Below are 18,972 nucleotides of genomic sequence, written 5' to 3'. Positions count from 1 at the left end.
ACACCAATACTGCCCACCAGCGTAACTCAGAATATACACCAATAGTGTCCCACCGATGCAGCTCAGAATATGCACCAAAACTGTCCCACCAGCACAGCTCAGAAAATGCACCAAAAGTGCCCCACCAGCGCAGCTCACAGTATACACCAAAAGTGCCCCACCAGTGCAGTTCAGAATATACATCAATAATGCCCCACAACTACAGCTCAGAATATACATGAAACCACACAGCCCAAAACCACAGGCCCGAATATACACCGATAGAGCTCAATCACTGCAGCTTAGCATATACATCAATAGTGCCTGACCACTGCAGCCCAGAATATACACCAACAGTGTCCCACCCGTGCTGCTCAGAATATACAATAGTGCCCGAACAATGCAGCTCAGAAAATACACTAACAGTGTCCCACCAGTGCAGCTCAGAATATACACCAATAGTGTCCCACCACTGCAGCTCAGAATATGCACCAATAGTGTCCCACCAGTGCATCTCAGAATATACACCATAAGTGCCCCACCAGCGCAGCTCAGAATATACACCAAAAGTGCTCCACCAGTGCAGCCCAGAATATACACCAATAGTGTCCCACCAGTGCAGCTCAGAATATACAATAGTGCTCAAACAATGCAGCTCAGAATATACACCAATAGTGTCCCACCAGTGCAGCTCAGAATATACACCAAAAGTGCCCCACCAGTGCAGTTCAGAATATACACCAATAGTGTCCCACGAGTGCAGCTCAGAATATACACCAATAGTGTCCAACCAATGTAGCTCAGAATATACACCAATAGTGTCCCACCAATGCAGCTCAGAATATGCACCAATACTGTCCCACCAGCGCAGCTCAGAATATACACCAAAAGTGCCCCACAACTACAGCTCAGAATATACATGTAACCATAAAGCCCAAAACCACAGGCCCGAATATACACCAATAGAGCTCAATCACTGCAGCTTAAAATATACACCAATAGTGCCTGACCACTGCAGCCCAGAATATACACCAATAGTGCCCCACCAGTGCAGCTCAGAATATACAACAATAGTGCCCCACCAGTGCAGCTCAGAATACACAACAATATTGCCCGAACAATGCAGGCCAGAATATACACCAATAGTGCCCCACCAGTGCAGCTCAGAATTTACACCAATAGTGTCCCGCCAATGTAGCTCAGAATATACACCAATAGTGTCCCACCAATGCAGCTCAGAATATACACCAACACTGGCCCATTAGCGCAGCTCAGAATATACACCAAAAGTGCCCCACCAGCGCAGCTCAGAGTATACACCAAAAGTGCCCCACCAGTGCAGTTCAAAATATACATCAATAATGCCCCACAACTACAGCTCGGAATATACATGAGTCCATAAGCCCAAAACCACAGGCCCGAATATACACCACTAGAGCTCAATCACTGCAGCTTAGCATATACACCAATAGTTCATGACCACTGCAGCCCAGAATATACACCAACAGTGTCACACCAGTGCAGCTCAGAATATACAATAGTGCCCGAACAATGCAGCTCAGAATATACACCAATAGTGTCCCACCAGTGCAGCTCATAATATACACCAATACTGCCCACCAGCACAGCTCAGAAAATACACCAATAGTGTCTCACCACTGCAGCTCAGAATATGCACCAATAGTGCCCTACCACTACAGCTCAGAATATACATGAAACCATATAGCCCAAAACCACAGACCGGAATATACACCAATAGAGCTCAATCACTGCAGCTTAAAATATACACGAATAGTGCCTGACCACTGCAGCCCATAATATACACCAACAGTGTCCCACCAGTGCAGCTCAAAATATACATGAAACCATAGAGCCCAAAACAACAGGCCCGAATATACACCAATAGAGCTCAATCACTGCAGTTTAGCATATAAACCAATAGTGCCTGACCACTGCAGCCCAGAATATACACCAACAGTGTCCCACCAGTACAGCTCAGAATATACAATAGTGCCCGAACAATGCAGCTCAGAATATACACCAATAGTGTCCCACCAGTGCAGCTCATAATATACACCAATACTGCCCACCAGCGCAGCTCAGAATATACACCAATACTGCCCACCAGCGCAGCTCAGAATATACACCAATAGTGCCCCAACACTACCGCTCAGAATATACATGAAAAGATACAGCCCAAAACCACAGGCCTGAATATACACCAATAGAGCTCAATCACTGCAGCTTAAAATATACACCAAAGGTCCCTGACCACTGCAGCACAGAATATACACCAACAGTGTCCCACCAGTGCAGCTCAGAATATACAACAATAGTACCCGAACAATGCAGGCCAGAATATACACCAATAGTGCCCCACCAGTGCAGCTCAGAATTTACACCAATATTGTCCCACCAATGTAACTCAGAAAATACACCAATAGTGTCCCACCAATGCAGCTCAGAATATGCACCAACACTGTCCCACCAGCACAGCTCAGAAAATACACCAAAAGTGCCCCACCAGCGCAGCTCAGAGTACACACCAAAAGTGCCCATCCAGTGCAGTTCAGAATATACATCAATAATGCCCCACAACTACAGCTCAGAATATACATGAAACCATACAGCCCAAAACCACAGGCCCGAATATACACCAATAGAGCTCAATCACTGCAGCTTAAAATATACACCAATAGTGCCTGACCACTGCAGCCCAGAATATACACCAATAGTGCCCCACCAGTGCAGCTCAGAATATACAACAATAGTGCCCCACCAGTGCAGCTCAGAATACACAACAATATTGCCCGAACAATGCAGGCCAGAATATACACCAATAGTGCCCCACCAGTGCAGCTCAGAATTTACACCAATAGTGTCCCGCCAATGTAGCTCAGAATATACACCAATAGTGTCCCACCAATGCAGCTCAGAATATACACCAACACTGGCCCATTAGCGCAGCTCAGAGTATACACCAAAAGTGCCCCACCAGTGCAGTTCAAAATATACATCAATAATGCCCCACAACTACAGCTCGGAATATACATGAGTCCATAAGCCCAAAACCACAGGCCCGAATATACACCACTAGAGCTCAATCACTGCAGCTTAGCATATACACCAATAGTTCATGACCACTGCAGCCCAGAATATACACCAACAGTGTCACACCAGTGCAGCTCAGAATATACAATAGTGCCCGAACAATGCAGCTCAGAATATACACCAATAGTGTCCCACCAGTGCAGCTCATAATATACACCAATACTGCCCACCAGCACAGCTCAGAAAATACACCAATAGTGTCTCACCACTGCAGCTCAGAATATGCACCAATAGTGCCCTACCACTACAGCTCAGAATATACATGAAACCATATAGCCCAAAACCACAGACCAGAATATACACCAATAGAGCTCAATCACTGCAGCTTAAAATATACACCAATAGTGCCTGACCACTGCAGCCCATAATATACACCAACAGTGTCCCACCAGTGCAGCTCAAAATATACATGAAACCATAGAGCCCAAAACAACAGGCCCGAATATACACCAATAGAGCTCAATCACTGCAGTTTAGCATATAAACCAATAGTGCCTGACCACTGCAGCCCAGAATATACACCAACAGTGTCCCACCAGTACAGCTCAGAATATACAATAGTGCCCGAACAGTGCAGCTCAGAATATACACCAATAGTGTCCCACCAGTGCAGCTCATAATATACACCAATACTGCCCACCAGCGCAGCTCAGAATATACACCAATACTGCCCACCAGCGCAGCTCAGAATATACACCAATAGTGCCCCAACACTACCGCTCAGAATATACATGAAAAGATACAGCCCAAAACCACAGGCCTGAATATACACCAATAGAGCTCAATCACTGCAGCTTAAAATATACACCAAAGGTGCCTGACCACTGCAGCACAGAATATACACCAACAGTGTCCCACCAGTGCAGCTCAGAATATACAACAATAGTACCCGAACAATGCAGGCCAGAATATACACCAATAGTGCCCCACCAGTGCAGCTCAGAATTTACACCAATATTGTCCCACCAATGTAACTCAGAAAATACACCAATAGTGTCCCACCAATGCAGCTCAGAATATGCACCAACACTGTCCCACCAGCACAGCTCAGAAAATACACCAAAAGTGCCCCACCAGCGCAGCTCAGAGTACACACCAAAAGTGCCCATCCAGTGCAGTTCAGAATATACATCAATAATGCCCCACAACTACAGCTCAGAATATACATGAAACCATACAGCCCAAAACCACAGGCCCGAATATACACCAATAGAGCTCAATCACTGCAGCTTAGAATATACACAAATATTACTCCGGCAGTGCATCTCCGAATATGCACCAATAGTGCCTGACCAATGCAGCTCAGAATATACACCAATAGTGCCCCACCACTACAGCTTGGAATATACATGATACCATACAGCCCAAAACCAAAGGCCTGAATATACACCAATAGAGCTCAATCACTGAAGCGTAGAATATACACCAATATTACTCTGGCAGTGTAGCTCAGAATATACACCAATAGTGCCTGACCACTGCAGCCCAGAATATACACCAATAGTGCCTCACCAGTGCAGGTCAGAATATACAATAGTGCCCAAACAATGCAGCTCAGAATATACACCAACAGTGTCCCACCAGTGCAGCTCAGAAAATACACCAAAAGTGGCCCACCAGTGCAGTTCAGAATATACACCAATAGTGTCCCACCAGTGCAGCTCAGAATATACACCAATAGTGTCCCACCAATGTAGCTCAGAATATACACCAATAGTGTCCCACCAATGCAGCTCAGAATATGCACCAATACTGTCCCACCAGCGCAGCTCAGAATATACACCAAAGGTGCCCCACAACTACAGCTCAGAATATACATGAAACCATACAGCCCAAAACCACAGGCCCGAATATACACAAATAGAGCTCAATCACTGCAGCTTAAAATATACACCAATAGTGCCTGACCACTGCAGCCCAGAATATACACAAATAGTGCCCCACCAGTGCAGCTCAGAATATACATGAAACCATACAGCTCAAAACCGCAGGCCCGAATATACACCAATAGAGCTCAATCACTGAAGCTTAAAATATACACCAATAGTGCCTGACCACTGCAGCCCAGAATATACATCAGCAGTGTCCCACCACTGCAGCTCAGAATATACACCAACAGTGTCCCACCAGTGCAGCTCAAAATATAAACCAATAGTGTCCCATCAGTGCAGCTCAGAATATACAATAGTGCCCGAAAAATGCAGGCCAGAATATACACCAATAGTGCCCCACCAGTGCAGCTCAGAATATATACCAATAGTGTCCCACCAATGTAGCTCAGAATATACACCAATAGTGTCCCACCAATGCAGCTCAGAATATGCACCAATACTGTCCCACCAGTGCAGCTCAGAATATACACCAAAAGTGCCCCACCAGTGTAGCTCAGAATATACACCAATAGTGTCCCACCAATGTAGCTCAGAATATACACCAATAGTGTCCCACCAGTGTAGCTCAGAATATACACCAATAGAGCTCAATCACTGCAGCCCAGAATATACACCAATAGTGCCTGAACACTGCTGCCCAGAATATACACCAACAGTGTCCCACTAGTGCAGCTCAGAATATACACTAATAGTGTCCCACCAATGTAGCTCAGAATATACACCAATAGTGTCCCACCAGTGCAGCTCAGAATATACACCAATAGAGCTCAATCACTGCAGCCCAGAATATACACCAATAGTGCCCCACCAGTCGAGCTCAGAATATACATGAAACCATACAGCCCAAAACCGCAGGCCCGAATATACACCAATAGAGCTCAATCACTGCAGCCCAGAATATACACCAATAGTGCCTGAACACTGCTGCCCAGAATATACACCAAAAGTGCCCCACCAGCGCAGCTCAGAATATACACCAATAGTGCCCACCACTACAGCTCAGAATATACATGAAACCATACAGCCCAAAACTACAGGCCCGAATATACACCAATAGACCTCAATCACTGCAGCTTAAAATATACACCAATAGTGCCTGACCACTGCAGCCCAGAAAATACACCAACAGTGTCCAAGCAGTGCAGCTCAGAATATACAACAATAGTGGCCGAACAATGCAGGCCAGAATATACACCAATAGTGCCCCACCAGTGCAGCTCATAATATACACCAATACTGCCCCAACAGCGCAGCTCAGAATATACACCAATAATTCCGACCACTGCAGCTCAGAATATACACCAATGGTGTCCAACCACTGCTGCTCAGAATATGCACCAATAGTGTCCCACCAGTGCATCTCAGAATATGCACCAATAGTGTCCCACCAGCGCAGCTCAGAATATACACCAATAGTGCCCCACCAGTGCAGCTCAGAATATACATGAAACCATACAGCCCAAAACCACAGCCCAGAATATACACCAATAGAGCTCAATCACAGCAGCTTAGGATATACACCAATATTGCTCCAGCAGTGCATCCCAGAATATACACCAATAGTGCCCCATCAGTGCAGCTCAGAATATACACCAGTAGTGTCCCACCAGTGCAGCTCAGAATATACATGAAACCATACAGCCCAAACCCACAGGCCTGAATATACACCAATAGAGCTCAATCACTGCAGATTAGAATATACACCAATAGTGTCTGACCACTTCAGCCACAATATACACCAACAGTGTCCCACCAGTGCAGCTCAGAATATACAACAATAGTGCCCAAACAATGCAGGCCAGAATATACACCAATAGTGCCCCACCAGTGCAGCTCAGAATTTACACCAATAGTGTCCCACCAGTGCAGCTCAGAATATACAATAGTGCCCAAACAATGCAGCTCAGAATATACAACAATAGTACCCGAACAATGCAGGCCAGAATATACACCAATAGTGCCCCACCAGTGCAGCTCAGAATTTACACCAATATTGTCCCACCAATGTAACTCAGAAAATACACCAATAGTGTCCCACCAATGCAGCTCAGAATATGCACCAACACTGTCCCACCAGCACAGCTCAGAAAATACACCAAAAGTGCCCCACCAGCGCAGCTCAGAGTACACACCAAAAGTGCCCATCCAGTGCAGTTCAGAATATACATCAATAATGCCCCACAACTACAGCTCAGAATATACATGAAACCATACAGCCCAAAACCACAGGCCCGAATATACACCAATAGAGCTCAATCACTGCAGCTTAGAATATACACAAATATTACTCCGGCAGTGCATCTCCGAATATGCACCAATAGTGCCTGACCAATGCAGCTCAGAATATACACCAATAGTGCCCCACCACTACAGCTTGGAATATACATGATACCATACAGCCCAAAACCAAAGGCCTGAATATACACCAATAGAGCTCAATCACTGAAGCGTAGAATATACACCAATATTACTCTGGCAGTGTAGCTCAGAATATACACCAATAGTGCCTGACCACTGCAGCCCAGAATATACACCAATAGTGCCTCACCAGTGCAGGTCAGAATATACAATAGTGCCCAAACAATGCAGCTCAGAATATACACCAACAGTGTCCCACCAGTGCAGCTCAGAAAATACACCAAAAGTGGCCCACCAGTGCAGTTCAGAATATACACCAATAGTGTCCCATCAGGGCAGCTCAGAATATACACCAATAGTGTCCCACCAATGTAGCTCAGAATATACACCAATAGTGTCCCACCAATGCAGCTCAGAATATGCACCAATACTGTCCCACCAGCGCAGCTCAGAATATACACCAAAGGTGCCCCACAACTACAGCTCAGAATATACATGAAACCATACAGCCCAAAACCACAGGCCCGAATATACACAAATAGAGCTCAATCACTGCAGCTTAAAATATACACCAATAGTGCCTGACCACTGCAGCCCAGAATCTACACAAATAGTGCCCCACCAGTGCAGCTCAGAATATACATGAAACCATACAGCTCAAAACCGCAGGCCCGAATATACACCAATAGAGCTCAATCACTGAAGCTTAAAATATACACCAATAGTGCCTGACCACTGCAGCCCAGAATATACATCAGCAGTGTCCCACCACTGCAGCTCAGAATATACACCAACAGTGTCCCACCAGTGCAGCTCAAAATATAAACCAATAGTGTCCCATCAGTGCAGCTCAGAATATACAATAGTGCCCGAAAAATGCAGGCCAGAATATACACCAATAGTGCCCCACCAGTGCAGCTCAGAATATATACCAATAGTGTCCCACCAATGTAGCTCAGAATATACACCAATAGTGTCCCACCAATGCAGCTCAGAATATGCACCAATACTGTCCCACCAGTGCAGCTCAGAATATACACCAAAAGTGCCCCACCAGTGTAGCTCAGAATATACACCAATAGTGTCCCACCAATGTAGCTCAGAATATACACCAATAGTGTCCCACCAGTGCAGCTCAGAATATACACCAATAGAGCTCAATCACTGCAGCCCAGAATATACACCAATAGTGCCTGAACACTGCTGCCCAGAATATACACCAACAGTGTCCCACTAGTGCAGCTCAGAATATACACTAATAGTGTCCCACCAATGTAGCTCAGAATATACACCAATAGTGTCCCACCAGTGCAGCTCAGAATATACACCAATAGAGCTCAATCACTGCAGCCCAGAATATACACCAATAGTGCCCCACCAGTCGAGCTCAGAATATACATGAAACCATACAGCCCAAAACCGCAGGCCCGAATATACACCAATAGAGCTCAATCACTGCAGCCCAGAATATACACCAATAGTGCCTGAACACTGCTGCCCAGAATATACACCAAAAGTGCCCCACCAGCGCAGCTCAGAATATACACCAATAGTGCCCACCACTACAGCTCAGAATATACATGAAACCATACAGCCCAAAACTACAGGCCCGAATATACACCAATAGACCTCAATCACTGCAGCTTAAAATATACACCAATAGTGCCTGACCACTGCAGCCCAGAAAATACACCAACAGTGTCCAAGCAGTGCAGCTCAGAATATACAACAATAGTGGCCGAACAATGCAGGCCAGAATATACACCAATAGTGCCCCACCAGTGCAGCTCATAATATACACCAATACTGCCCCAACAGCGCAGCTCAGAATATACACCAATAATTCCGACCACTGCAGCTCAGAATATACACCAATGGTGTCCAACCACTGCTGCTCAGAATATGCACCAATAGTGTCCCACCAGTGCATCTCAGAATATGCACCAATAGTGTCCCACCAGCGCAGCTCAGAATATACACCAATAGTGCCCCACCAGTGCAGCTCAGAATATACATGAAACCATACAGCCCAAAACCACAGCCCAGAATATACACCAATAGAGCTCAATCACAGCAGCTTAGGATATACACCAATATTGCTCCAGCAGTGCATCCCAGAATATACACCAATAGTGCCCCATCAGTGCAGCTCAGAATATACACCAGTAGTGTCCCACCAGTGCAGCTCAGAATATACATGAAACCATACAGCCCAAACCCACAGGCCTGAATATACACCAATAGAGCTCAATCACTGCAGATTAGAATATACACCAATAGTGTCTGACCACTTCAGCCACAATATACACCAACAGTGTCCCACCAGTGCAGCTCAGAATATACAACAATAGTGCCCAAACAATGCAGGCCAGAATATACACCAATAGTGCCCCACCAGTGCAGCTCAGAATTTACACCAATAGTGTCCCACCAGTGCAGCTCAGAATATACAATAGTGCCCAAACAATGCAGCTCAGAATATACACCAATAGTGTCCCACCAGTGCAGCTCAGAATATACACCAAAAGTGCCCCACCAGTGCAGTTCAGAATATACACCAATAGTGTCCCACCAGTGCATCTCAGAATATACACCATAAGTGCCCCACCAGCACAGCTCAGAATATACACCAAATGTGCTCCACCAGTGCAGCCCAGAATATACACCAATAGTGTCCCACCAGTGCAGCTCAGAATATACAATAGTGCCCAAACAATGCAGCTCAGAATATACACCAATTGTGTCCCACCAGTGCAGTTCAGAATATACACCAATAGTGCCCCACCAGCGCAGCTCAGAATATACACCAAAAGTGCCCCACCAGTGCAGTTCAGAATATACACCAATTGTGTCCCACCAGTGCAGCTCTGAATATACACCAATAGTGCCCCACCAATACAGCTCAGAATATACATGAAACCATGCAGCCCAAAATCACAGGCCCGAATATACACCAATAGAGCTTAATCGTTGCAGCTTAAAATATACACCAAAGGTGCCTGACCACTGCAGCCCAGAATATACACCAACAGTGTCCCACCAGTGCAGCTCAGAATATACAACAATAGTGCCCAAACAATGCAGGCCAGAATATACACCAATAGTGCCCCACCAGTGCAGCTCAGAATTTACACCAATAGTGTCCCGCCAATGTAGCTCAGAATATACACCAATAGTGTCCCACCGATGCAGCTCAGAATATGCACCAACACTGTCCCACCAGCGCAGCTCAGAAAATGCACCAAAAGTGCCCCACCAGCGCAGCTCGGAGTATACACCAAAAGTGCCCCACCAGTGCAGTTCAGAATATACATCAATAATGCCCCACAACTACAGCGCAGAATATACATGAAACCACACAGCCCAAAACCACAGGCCCTAATATACACCAATAGAGCTCAATCACTGCAGCTTAGCATATACATCAATAGTGCCTGACCACTGCAGCCCAGAATATACACCAAAAGTGTCCCACCAGTGCAGCTCAGAATATACAATAGTGCCCGAACAATGCAGCTCAGAATATACACTAATAGTGTCCCACCAGTGCAGCTCAGATATACACCAATAGTGTCCCACCACTGCAGCTCAGAATATGCACCAATAGTGTCCCACCAGTGCATCTCAGAATATACACCAATAGAGCTCAATCACAGCAGCTTAGAATATACACCAATATTGCTCCAGCAGTGCAGCCCAGAATATACACCAATAGTGCCCCATCAGTGCAGCTCAGAATATACACCAATTGTGTCCCACCAGTGCAGCTCAGAATATGCACCAATAGTGCCCCACCAGCGCAGCTCAGAATATACACCAAAAGTGCCCCACCAGTGCAGTTCAGAATATACACCAATTGTGTCCCACCAGTGCAGCTCAGAATATACACCAATAGTACCCCACCAATACAGCTCAGAATATACATGAAACCATACAGCCCAAAACCACAGGCCCGAATATACACCAATAGAGCTCAATCACTGCAGCTTAAAATATACACCAAAGGTGCCTGACCACTGCAGCCCAGAATATACACCAACAGTGTCCCACCAGTGCAGCTCAGAATATACAACAATAGTGCCCAAACAATGCAGGCCAGAATATACACCAATAGTGCCCCACCAGTGCAGCTCATAATTTACACCAATAGTGTCCCACCAATGTAACTCAGAATATACACCAATAGTGTCCCACCGATGCAGCTCAGAATATGCACCAAAACTGTCCCACCAGCACAGCTCAGAAAATGCACCAAAAGTGCCCCACCAGCGCAGCTCAGAGTATACACCAAAAGTGCCCCACCAGTGCAGTTCAGAATATACATCAATAATGCCCCACAACTACAGCTCAGAATATACATGAAACCACACAGCCCAAAACCACAGGCCCGAATATACACCGATAGAGCTCAATCACTGCAGCTTAGCATATACATCAATAGTGCCTGACCACTGCAGCCCAGAATATACACCAACAGTGTCCCACCCGTGCTGCTCAGAATATACAATAGTGCCCGAACAATGCAGCTCAGAAAATACACTAACAGTGTCCCACCAGTGCAGCTCAGAATATACACCAATAGTGTCCCACCACTGCAGCTCAGAATATGCACCAATAGTGTCCCACCAGTGCATCTCAGAATATACACCATAAGTGCCCCACCAGCGCAGCTCAGAATATACACCAAAAGTGCTCCACCAGTGCAGCCCAGAATATACACCAATAGTGTCCCACCAGTGCAGCTCAGAATATACAATAGTGCTCAAACAATGCAGCTCAGAATATTCACCAATAGTGCCCCACCAGTGCAGTTCAGAATATACACCAATAGTGTCCCACGAGTGCAGCTCAGAATATACACCAATAGTGTCCCACGAGTGCAGCTCAGAATATACACCAATAGTGTCCCACCAATGCAGCTCAGAATATGCACCAATACTGTCCCACCAGCGCAGCTCAGAATATACACCAAAAGTGCCCCACAACTACAGCTCAGAATATACATGTAACCATAAAGCCCAAAACCACAGGCCCGAATATACACCAATAGAGCTCAATCACTGCAGCTTAAAATATACACCAATAGTGCCTGACCACTGCAGCCCAGAATATACACCAATAGTGCCCCACCAGTGCAGCTCAGAATATACAACAATAGTGCCCCACCAGTGCAGCTCAGAATACACAACAATATTGCCCGAACAATGCAGGCCAGAATATACACCAATAGTGCCCCACCAGTGCAGCTCAGAATTTACACCAATAGTGTCCCGCCAATGTAGCTCAGAATATACACCAATAGTGTCCCACCAATGCAGCTCAGAATATACACCAACACTGGCCCATTAGCGCAGCTCAGAATATACACCAAAAGTGCCCCACCAGCGCAGCTCAGAGTATGCACCAAAAGTGCCCCACCAGTGCAGTTCAAAATATACATCAATAATGCCCCACAACTACAGCTCGGAATATACATGAGTCCATAAGCCCAAAACCACAGGCCCGAATATACACCACTAGAGCTCAATCACTGCAGCTTAGCATATACACCAATAGTTCATGACCACTGCAGCCCAGAATATACACCAACAGTGTCACACCAGTGCAGCTCAGAATATACAATAGTGCCCGAACAATGCAGCTCGGAATATACACCAATAGTGTCCCACCAGTGCAGCTCATAATATACACCAATACTGCCCACCAGCACAGCTCAGAAAATACACCAATAGTGTCTCACCACTGCAGCTCAGAATATGCACCAATAGTGCCCTACCACTACAGCTCAGAATATACATGAAACCATATTGCCCAAAACCACAGACCGGAATATACACCAATAGAGCTCAATCACTGCAGCTTAAAATATACACCAATAGTGCCTGACCACTGCAGCCCATAATATACACCAACAGTGTCCCACCAGTGCAGCTCAAAATATACATGAAACCATAGAGCCCAAAACAACAGGCCCGAATATACACCAATAGAGCTCAATCACTGCAGTTTAGCATATAAACCAATAGTGCCTGACCACTGCAGCCCAGAATATACACCAACAGTGTCCCACCAGTACAGCTCAGAATATACAATAGTGCCCGAACAACGCAGCTCAGAATATACACCAATAGTGTCCCACCAGTGCAGCTCATAATATACACCAATACTGCCCACCAGCGCAGCTCAGAATATACACCAATACTGCCCACCAGCGCAGCTCAGAATATACACCAATAGTGCCCCAACACTACCGCTCAGAATATACATGAAAAGATACAGCCCAAAACCACAGGCCTGAATATACACCAATAGAGCTCAATCACTGCAGCTTAAAATATACACCAAAGGTGCCTGACCACTGCAGCACAGAATATACACCAACAGTGTCCCACCAGTGCAGCTCAGAATATACAACAATAGTACCCGAACAATGCAGGCCAGAATATACACCAATATTGTCCCACCAATGTAACTCAGAAAATACACCAATAGTGTCCCACCAATGCAGCTCAGAATATGCACCAACACTGTCCCACCGGCACAGCTCAGAAAATACACCAAAAGTGCCCCACCAGCGCAGCTCAGAGTACACACCAAAAGTGCCCATCCAGTGCAGTTCAGAATATACATCAATAATGCCCCACAACTACAGCTCAGAATATACATGAAACCATACAGCCCAAAACCACAGGCCTGAATATACACCAATAGAGCTCAATCACTGCAGCTTAGCATATACACCAATAGTGCCTCACCACTGCAGCTCAGAATATACACCAATAGTGTCCCACCAGTGCAGCTCATAATATACCCCAATAATGCCCACCAGCGCAGCTCAGAATATACACCAATAGTGTCTCACCACTGCAGCTCAGAATATGCACCAATAGTGTCCCACCAGTGCATCTCAGAATATACACCAATAGTGCCCCACCAGTGCAGCTCAGAATATACATCAATAGTGCCCCACCAGTGCAGCTCAGAATATACACCAATAGTGTCCCACCACTGCAGCTCAGAATATACACCAATAGTGTCCCACCACTGCAGCCCAGAATATACACCAATAGTGCCCTACCACTACAGCTCAGAATATACATGAAACCATACAGCCCAAAACCACAGGCACGAATATACACCAATAGAGCGCAATCACCGAAGCTTAGAATATACACCAACATTGCTCCAGCAGTGCAGCTCAGAATTTACACCAATAGTGCCTGACAACTGCAGCCCAGAATATACACCAATAGTGTCCCACCAGTGCAGCTCAAAATATACATGAAACCATGCAGCCCAAAACAACAGGCCCGAATATACACCAATAGAGCTCAATCACTGCAGCTTAGCATATACACCAATAGTGCCTCACTACTGCAGCTCAGAATATACACCAATAGTGTCCCACCAGTGCATTCATAATATACCCCAATAATGCCCACCAGCGCAGCTCAGAATATACACCAATAGTGTCTCACCACTGCAGCTCAGAATATGCACCAATAGTGTCCCACCAGTGCATCTCAGAATATACACCAATAGTGCCCCACCAGTGCAGCTCAGAATATACATCAATAGTGCCCCACCAGTGCAGCTCAGAATATACACCAATAGTGTCCCACCACTGCAGCTCAGAATATACACCAATAGTGTCCCGACACTGCAGCCCAGAATATACACCAATAGTGCCCTACCACTACAGCTCAGAATATACATGAAACCATACAGCCCAAAACCACAGGCACGAATATACACCAATAGAGCGCAATCACCGAAGCTTATAATATACACCAACATTGATCCAGCTGTGCAGCTCAGAATTTACACCAATAGTGCCTGACAACTGCAGCCCAGAATATACACCAATAGTGTCCCACCAGTGCAGCTCAAAATATACATGAAACCATACAGCCCAAAACAACAGGACCGAATATACACCAATAGAGCTCAATCACTGCAGCTTAGCATATACACCAATAGTGCCTGACCACTGCAGCCCAGAATATACACCAACAGTGTCCCACCAGTGCAGCTCATAATATACACCAATACTGCCCACCAGCGCAGCTCAGAATATACACCAATAGTGTCCCACCACTGCAGCTCAGAATATGCACCAATAGTGTCCCACCACTGGAGCTCAGAATATGCACCAATAGTGCCCACCAGTGCATCTCAGAATATGCACGAATAGTGTCCCACCAGTGCATCTCAGAATATACACCAATAGTGCCCCACCAGTGCATCTCAGAATATACACCATAAGTGCCCCACCAGCGCAGCTCAGAATATACACCAAAAGTGCTCCACCAGTGCAGCCCAGAATATACACCAATAGTGTCCCACCAGTGCAGCTCAGAATATACAATAGTGCTCAAACAATGCAGCTCAGAATATACACCAATAGTGTCCCACCAGTGCAGCTCAGAATATACACCAAAAGTGCCCCACCAGTGCAGTTCAGAATATACACCAATAGTGTCCCACGAGTGCAGCTCAGAATATACACCAATAGTGTCCAACCAATGTAGCTCAGAATATACACCAATAGTGTCCCACCAATGCAGCTCAGAATATGCACCAATACTGTCCCACCAGCGCAGCTCAGAATATACACCAAAAGTGCCCCACAACTACAGCTCAGAATATACATGTAACCATAAAGCCCAAAACCACAGGCCTGAATATACACCAATAGAGCTCAATCACTGCAGCTTAAAATATACACCAATAGTGCCTGACCACTGCAGCCCAGAATATACACCAATAGTGCCCCACCAGTGCAGCTCAGAATATACAACAATAGTGCCCCACCAGTGCAGCTCAGAATACACAACAATATTGCCCGAACAATGCAGGCCAGAATATACACCAATAGTGCCCCACCAGTGCAGCTCAGAATTTACACCAATAGTGTCCCGCCAATGTAGCTCAGAATATACACCAATAGTGTCCCACCAATGCAGCTCAGAATATACACCAACACTGGCCCATTAGCGCAGCTCAGAATATACACCAAAAGTGCCCCACCAGCGCAGCTCAGAGTATACACCAAAAGTGCCCCACCAGTGCAGTTCAAAATATACATCAATAATGCCCCACAACTACAGCTCGGAATATACATGAGTCCATAAGCCCAAAACCACAGGCCCGAATATGCACCACTAGAGCTCAATCACTGCAGCTTAGCATATACACCAATAGTTCATGACCACTGCAGCCCAGAATATACACCAACAGTGTCACACCAGTGCAGCTCAGAATATACAATAGTGCCCGAACAATGCAGCTCAGAATATACACCAATAGTGTCCCACCAGTGCAGCTCATAATATACACCAATACTGCCCACCAGCACAGCTCAGAAAATACACCAATAGTGTCTCACCACTGCAGCTCAGAATATGCACCAATAGTGCCCTACCACTACAGCTCAGAATATACATGAAACCATATAGCCCAAAACCACAGACCGGAATATACACCAATAGAGCTCAATCACTGCAGCTTAAAATATACACCAATAGTGCCTGACCACTGCAGCCCATAATATACACCAACAGTGTCCCACCAGTGCAGCTCAAAATATACATGAAACCATAGAGCCCAAAACAACAGGCCCGAATATACACCAATAGAGCTCAATCACTGCAGTTTAGCATATAAACCAATAGTGCCTGACCACTGCAGCCCAGAATATACACCAACAGTGTCCCACCAGTACAGCTCAGAATATACAATAGTGCCCGAACAACGCAGCTCAGAATATACACCAATAGTGTCCCACCAGTGCAGCTCATAATATACACCAATACTGCCCACCAGCGCAGCTCAGAATATACACCAATACTGCCCACCAGCGCAGCTCAGAATATACACCAATAGTGCCCCAACACTACCGCTCAGAATATACATGAAAAGATACAGCCCAAAACCACAGGCCTGAATATACACCAATAGAGCTCAATCACTGCAGCTTAAAATATACACCAAAGGTGCCTGACCACTGCAGCACAGAATATACACCAACAGTGTCCCACCAGTGCAGCTCAGAATATACAACAATAGTACCCGAACAATGCAGGCCAGAATATACACCAATAGTGCCCCACCAGTGCAGCTCAGAATTTACACCAATATTGTCCCACCAATGTAACTCAGAAAATACACCAATAGTGTCCCACCAATGCAGCTCAGAATATGCACCAACACTGTCCCACCAGCACAGCTCAGAAAATACACCAAAAGTGCCCCACCAGCGCAGCTCAGAGTACACACCAAAAGTGCCCATCCAGTGCAGTTCAGAATATACATCAATAATGCCCCACAACTACAGCTCAGAATATACATGAAACCATACAGCCCAAAACCACAGGCCCGAATATACACCAATAGAGCTCAATCACTGCAGCTTAAAATATACACCAATAGTGCCTGACCACTGCAGCCCAGAATATACACCAATAGTGCCCCACCAGTGCAGCTCAGAATATACAACAATAGTGCCCCACCAGTGCAGCTCAGAATACACAACAATATTGCCCGAACAATGCAGGCCAGAATATACACCAATAGTGCCCCACCAGTGCAGCTCAGAATTTACACCAATAGTGTCCCGCCAATGTAGCTCAGAATATACACCAATAGTGTCCCACCAATGCAGCTCAGAATATACACCAACACTGGCCCATTAGCGCAGCTCAGAATATACACCACAAGTGCCCCGCCAGCGCAGCTCAGAGTATACACCAAAAGTGCCCCACCAGTGCAGTTCAAAATATACATCAATAATGCCCCACAACTACAGCTCGGAATATACATGAGTCCATAAGCCCAAAACCACAGGCCCGAATATACACCACTAGAGCTCAATCACTGCAGCTTAGCATATACACCAATAGTTCATGACCACTGCAGCCCAGAATATACACCAACAGTGTCACACCAGTGCAGCTCAGAATATACAATAGTGCCCGAACAATGCAGCTCAGAATATACACCAATAGTGTCCCACCAGTGCAGCTCATAATATACACCAATACTGCCCACCAGCACAGCTCAGAAAATACACCAATAGTGTCTCACCACTGCAGCTCAGAATATGCACCAATAGTGCCCTACCACTACAGCTCAGAATATACATGAAACCATATAGCCCAAAACCACAGACCGGAATATACACCAATAGAGCTCAATCACTGCAGCTTAAAATATACACCAATAGTGCCTGACCACTGCAGCCCATAATATACACCAACAGTGTCCCACCAGTGCAGCTCAAAATATACATGAAACCATAGAGCCCAAAACAACAGGCCCGAATATACACCAATAGAGCTCAATCACTGCAGTTTAGCATATAAACCAATAGTTCCTGACCACTGCAGCCCAGAATATACACCAACAGTGTCCCACCAGTACAGCTCAGAATATACAATAGTGCCCGAACAATGCAGCTCAGAATATACACCAATAGTGTCCCACCAGTGCAGCTCATAATATACACCAATACTGCCCACCAGCGCAGCTCAGAATATACACCAATACTGCCCACCAGCGCAGCTCAGAATATACACCAATAGTGCCCCAACACTACCGCTCAGAATATACATGAAAAGATACAGCCCAAAAC

This window comes from Ambystoma mexicanum, chromosome 4q, assembly GCF_040938575.1.
Source record: "Ambystoma mexicanum isolate Mex_15411 chromosome 4q, UKY_AmexF1_1, whole genome shotgun sequence".
Lineage (NCBI taxonomy): Eukaryota > Metazoa > Chordata > Amphibia > Caudata > Ambystomatidae > Ambystoma > Ambystoma mexicanum.
Note: the sequence above shows the minus strand (reverse complement) of the source record.